At 38.7% G+C, this 6,727-nt stretch overlaps 1 long non-coding RNA gene across 1 annotated transcript; it reads right to left on the reverse strand.

Moving 5' to 3' along the window:
• Positions 1-5,356: 5,356 nt before the first annotated feature.
• Positions 5,357-6,374, reverse strand: LOC139974917 (uncharacterized). The gene is made up of 2 exons (XR_011795593.1): positions 6,240-6,374; positions 5,357-6,177 (listed from the first exon to the last, which is right to left on the reverse strand). It is a non-coding gene; the product is annotated as an uncharacterized lncRNA (long non-coding RNA).
• Between the last annotated feature and the right edge of the window lie 353 nt (positions 6,375-6,727).

Genomic DNA, 6,727 nt, shown 5'->3' on the forward strand with positions numbered 1-6,727 from the left:
CAAGTTGAAAAGGTTGACCAGTGGTTTCAATTTTTCTTTCGACCAGTGTTTCAATTCCCCCCCCCCCCTCTCTCCCATTTAATATATCCATTAATATCGATGCATCCCCTACTCATAGAATCAGTTTAGTGCACCCAGGGGTAGTGGTGGGCGCCGGGGGGGGGGTCTTCTTAGGCGACCTTAACATTGACGAGTAACAGAGTTTTGGCTATCATGGAAATTATAACTCTTCACAAGTATCTTATTCAGCAAAACTTTTTGCGTCGCGAAATCCAATAATTTCCAAAAACGCAGGACTGACTTGTGAAATTTCTAAGACATGTTCAAAGTCTCTTGTAAGTAATTTAAATAATGTCGTGTTTCGTCGTTCTGTACTTGAAATCATTTTGGAATCCTCTTCCGTATGCCCAGATGCATTGAAGTGATGATAATCTGGTTGCCCTATCCCACCCCCCACCCACCCCTTCCTTCCCGTCCCCACAGCATGACCATGAAGATTTGTTTGCGACGAAGAGCTCAAAGAAATACAAATGTAAATGACTGGTAATTACTAGACGTTATAAATAGCGACTTGTCACATTCTAGCTGAACCTTAACAAAAATTAATGTACTAACATGCTAACATTTAACGATAGGCTTTAACATGCTGACCTCTTGACACTAATAAAACTTCGAAATGGACCCCGTCAAAGATGGTTTTGTACTTTTATACTAGCAGCAATACTTCTTGTGACATCACACAATGTACTATAGGTAGAACAATAGCCTACCGTGCAATTTATAATGTGATAGTAATGTCGTATAGTACATTAGTATAACGGCCATTCAGAGTGTAACATCAGGGCATATCCCCGTGTAATATTATATAAATTAAAGAAGCTTTAATTTAACATGACGTGTATATTAAACACGCTTCATTTTGATTCGATTTGTTGATAATAAACCTCTAATCTATCATTCTCCTATACTTATTACTCCTACTAGTACTACCTATTATTCGGTCGCTGAAAATTTGACAAACTAGATTATAAAAAAAGACTAAAAATAGTACTACTCATTTCACCAAATAAAACTATTTAAAACTATTAGATCGACATTTCATCTACAGTAAAGATACCCGCGCAACATGAATCCATCACATCATGTACTATAATCTATGTGACAACTTGTTACCGTGCTTACATCTGTCAATTTTGTATCATCGTTGTCGCCCACAGGTTTGTCGGAATGGAAGCACTATGGTAAAAAGACATGGGTAAGTTTGATGAAAAGAAAGTTCGAACGATCATTCAAGCAACAGAGACAATGAAGTGAGCTACCTGATTTTAATTACTTTTAAGTGAGTTTTCATCTGATTTTATCAGATATTGTATCTGATTCACTGCTGGTGTTTTCTGGTCATCAGATGCTTGTTATCTCTGTGGGATGAAATATAACGAGGAGAGTGTTCTGATATGTCGGTGCTGCGGTCTAATCTCTGGTTTATACTAATCTGTGGCAACTTTAATCGGCGCTGCGGTCTGATCTCTGGTTTATACTAATCTGTAGTATCTTTAATCGGTGCTGCGGTCTGATCTCTGGTTTATACTAATCTGTAGTATCTTTAATCGGTGCTGCGGTTTGATCTCTGGTTTATACTAATCTGTGGCAACTTTAATCGGCGCTGCGGTCTGATCTCTGGTTTATACTAATCTGTGGCATCTTTAATCGGTGCTGCGGTCTGATCTCTGGTTTATACTAATCTGTGGCATCTTTAATCTGTGTTGCGGTCTGATCTCTGGTTTATACTAATTTGTGGCATCTTTAATCGGTGCTGCGGTCTGATCTCTGGTTTATACTAATCTGTGGGATCTTTAATCGGTGCTGCGGTCTGATCTTTGGTTTATACTAATCTGTGGCATCTTTAATCTGTGCTGCGGTCTGATCTCTGGTTTATACTAATCTGTGGCAACTTTAATCGGCGCTGCGGTCTGATCTCTGGTTTATACTAATCTGTGGGATCTTTAATCGGTGCTGCGGTTTGATCTCTGGTTTATACTAATCTGTGGCATCTTTAAACGGTGCTGCGGTCTGATCTCTGGTTTATACTAATCTGTGGCATCTTTAATCGGTGCTGCGGTCTGATCTCTGGTTTATACTAATCTGTGGCATCTTTAATCTGTGCTGCGGTATGATCTCTGGTTTATACTAATCTGTGGCAACTTTAATCGGTGCTGCGGTCTGATCTCTGGTTTATACTAATCTGTGGCAACTTTAATCGGCGCTGCGGTCTGATCTCTGGTTTATACTAATCTGTGGGATCTTTAATCGGCGCTGCGGTCTGATCTCTGGTTTATACTAATCTGTGGCAACTTTAATCGGCGCTGCGGTCTGATCTCTGGTTTATACTAATCTGTGGGATCTTTAATCGGCGCTGCGGTTCGATCTCTGGTTTATACTAATCTATGGGATCTTTAATCGGCGCTGCGGTCTGATCTCTGGTTTAAACTAATCTGTGGCATCTTTAATCTGTGTTGCGGTCTGATCTCTGGTTTATACTAATTTGTGGCATCTTTAATCGGTGCTGCGGTCTGATCTCTGGTTTATACTAATCTGTGGCATCTTTAATCGGTGCTGCGGTCTGATCTTTGGTTTATACTAATCTGTGGCATCTTTAATCGGTGCTGCGGTCTGATCTCTGGTTTATACTAATCTGTGGCATCTTTAATCTGTGCTGCGGTCTGATCTCTGGTTTATACTAATCTGTAGCATCTTTAATCTGTGCTGCGGTCTGATCTCTGGTTTATACTAATCTGTGGCATCTTTAAACGGTGCTGCGGTCTGATCTCTGGTTTAAACTAATCTGTGGCATCTTTAATCGGTGCTGCGGTATGATCTCTGGTTTATACTAATCTGTGGCATCTTTAATCGGTGCTGCGGTATGATCTCTGGTTTATACTAATCTGTGGCAACTTTAATCGGTGCTGCGGTCTGATCTCTGGTTTATACTAATCTGTGGCAACTTTAATCGGCGCTGCGGTCTGATCTCTGGTTTATACTAATCTGTGGGATCTTTAATCGGTGCTGCGGTTCGATCTCTGGTTTATACTAATCTATGGGATCTTTAATAGGCGCTGCGGTCTCTCTGGTTTATACTAATTTGTGGCATCTTTAATCTGTGTTGCGGTCTGATCTCTGGTTTATACTAATCTGTGGCATCTTTAATCGGTGCTGCGGTCTGATCTTTGGTTTATACTAATCTGTGGCATCTTTAATCGGTGCTGCGGTCTGATCTCTGGTTTATACTAATCTGTGGCATCTTTAATCTGTGCTGCGGTCTGATCTCTGGTTTATACTAATCTGTAGCATCTTTAATCTGTGTTGCGGTCTGATCTCTGGTTTATACTAATCTGTGGCATCTTTAGTCTGTATAGCGGTCTTCGGATCAGTGTAGTGGTATAGTCTACTGCATGGCCTAATCAGTTGTGAGTTTAAAGTGGGCGTGGCTAAATACCCTGCTTTGGTAACCAATGATATTATTCTGTTGTTACGTCTTCAAATTTAAGATTTAACAGCCGAAACGGATTTAGGTGTGAAACTCTTGGGAAGGGAATGTCATTCAGGGTTCGGGACGGTGGGTGGGGGGGGGGTCTGAGATGTGGGAATGGTCTAGTCATCAATTTGCACATGTTAAACACCTTACAACGGTATTTCATCGTACGTGCCGCCATCCCTTTTATCGGTAAATGAATAACAAACGCTGAAATACCTAAATTAGAGGAACAGGACAATTTGAGATTACAACAAATCTTTATTTGAACACAAACCTTCTATGTCAATTTTCACCTTAATACACGAAGACAGATTAATAATGAACATAATATTAATGATAATAATAATAGTAGTAGTAGCAGTGATAACAACAGTTAGTAAATGAATATGAATTGCTGAGCAACAGCATCACCATGTTATATACAGGTTTAATTAAGATCCCAATAAAACATTAAATAGTCCTTAACTCAATACTCTTCTTACGGTGCTGTATAAAGTATACTTCTGGACATAAAAGTAATTACCATCGAATTTGATGTCAATTTGTGTGAAGTCATTTAGTCATCTTGAGAATGTGTGACAAAGACAGAAGGTTCCGATAAATTAACTTAATTTACAACACTGGAAAAAACAGGAACAAAAGATCTAATTATTTGATAGCCTCTTTCATTGTAGTCAGTATATAATCTTAAGATAGCATCTAACTTCTGTTAAAGATTCACATCCCGACCCACTCCTTCCCCTTGTATATTTGTAGAACCTATATGATCATGGACATCAAATAGCTTAAAAAGTTTACAAATTAACACCACATGTCCATTTTGACTGGATTTTGATTATATTTTTGAGGAAATTGTCCTAAAAAACCATAAATGTCAGTAAATGTTCAAATAAATTCCACAATACAAACAATAATTGTCTACATGTAAAGCTTGCAAGCACTGTCCAAGTAACCTACTAATGTATTTACAAATCTGTGATTTGAAAGAAAATGTATTTGCTTGGTAAATACAATCGTTTCAATTGCTCGAATAACACAATTCGTTTTTGTCTTCTCTGTTAACATGATAACGACGAATGACCAGCGGGGTTAACCGTCCGACAGAACATTATAGTCTTTCTGAACGGGATCGGATGGAGGAGGAGTGGGGGCGTGACGGGGTAAGGAGCGACAAACAATGCTTGCCGCTTATATTTTGTATCTAGACAGAGTAATGACAGGAGCCTGATGGAATGTAACGTTTGATATTTAACCGTTAACGCAAAGCCCATTATACTGGCATTATTTAAAGACCAACTATGGAGACTTTTCGATGAACATAAAATCCCACCATTTTGCATATCTGTAATCCTTAACTCACTCCAATTACATTAATTAACTTTACCAATTTCGGACGTTAAATACGTGAAAAGGGGAAGAAAAGTCAGCTTTTTAGGAAACCTATTTCAGACATTCCTGAAACATTCCTAGGACATCAGGTGACCATGTGAGGTCATCGTTGGTATACCGCACTCAAAACAATACTTTTAGTGTGTAAAGTTGTATACTTGAGCTGCCAAAAACGTCAACGATATTACTCCTTTTCCCCCGAAATGCCACAATTCATTAACAACACAAGTGTAATTAAAATAATGGAAATCATGGCACCATGTTTAACCTAGGTCCCCTTACCATACCGACAAAATTATCAAAGAGGAGTGTATAACCCTCCTCTTTTACCCAATCACCGGAACGAACATCGGCCAACTCGTTTGTCCCCCTCCCCCTCCCTTAAAAGATCGGACTCTGGCTACGGGCCTGACATTTATTCAAGGTAAACTTAAGCGTGAATATAAAATGATCGTTATAAAAAACAATTACAAATTAAAAAGTATTTGCAGTTCGATAAAAGCCCGCGTTTTAACAAGAATAAAACAGGTGTCTAATATCTGAACTGGCGTGAAAGCAGGCCTAAATATATATATTTTGGAAGAAAAAAAAATACTTCAGTTTGAATCTGTACATTATGAGCCTAGCTTATAAAACATTTATGTTGTTTTTGCGGCAAGTTATCTCTATCTGTTCTGAGAGCGAACTTTCTAGATTAGAACTTTACCGTCCCAAATACTCGAACTGCTTTTTTGGTTTGGTAAACAATCCACACCTCTCTGTCGTATGATAGGTTACGGTACGGTATATGTGTTATATATTATGCTATTGACACCTCTCTGTCATTATGGTAGGCTACGGTACAGTATATGTGTTATATATTGAAGTGTCCACATCTCTCTGTCGTATGATAGGCACCATGTCGTATCAAAGGCTATGGTACAGTACATGTGTTATATATTAAACTATCCACACCTATCTGTCAGTATGATTGGCTACGGTACAGTATATATGTTATATATGAAACTATCCACACCATCTCTGTCGTATGATAGGCTACGGTGCAGTATATGTGTTATATATTAAACTATCCACACCTCTCTGTCGTATGATAGGCTACGGTACAGTATATGTGTTATATATTAAACTATCCACACCTCTATGTCGTATGATAGGCTACGGTACAGTATATGTGTTTTATATTAAACTATCCACACCTCTCTGTCGTATGATAGGCTACGGTACAGTATGTGTGTTATATATTAAACTATCCACACCTCTCTGTCATATGGTAGGCTATACGGTGCAGTATATCTGTTATAAATTAAACTATTCACACCTCTCTGTCGTATGATAGGCTACGGTACAGTATATATATATGTGTTATATATTTAACTATCCACACCTATCTGTCATATGGTAGGCTACGGTACAGTATATGTGTTATATATTGAACTATCCACACCTCTCTGTCGTATGGTAGGCTATACAGTACACTATATGTGTTATCTTATTTATCTGGGGTACAACACGTGGATCCTACTTTCCTGTAACTTGCGTGTGACACCCTGCTTATAAGTCAAACTAGTCGTTACCTTCAGAACCAATTAATACGAACAAACTGTGACAAACGGAACGGATTTTTAAGTTACAAGAGGGTAGATGGAAGTCTCTGATAACTCGCATAGAACCAAGCATGCGTATCATATATAGTGGGCAGACTAGCAGATCCATAGATTTTTCCGAAGTATATGAACGACGAAGGTACTTCATGCGTCCACCCTCTCCCTTGAAATTCTAGGACTCTAGGACCATTTGAGAAATTCG

The sequence above is a fragment of the Apostichopus japonicus genome, chromosome 10 (genome assembly GCF_037975245.1).
Source record: "Apostichopus japonicus isolate 1M-3 chromosome 10, ASM3797524v1, whole genome shotgun sequence".
NCBI classification, from domain to species: domain Eukaryota; kingdom Metazoa; phylum Echinodermata; class Holothuroidea; order Aspidochirotida; family Stichopodidae; genus Apostichopus; species Apostichopus japonicus.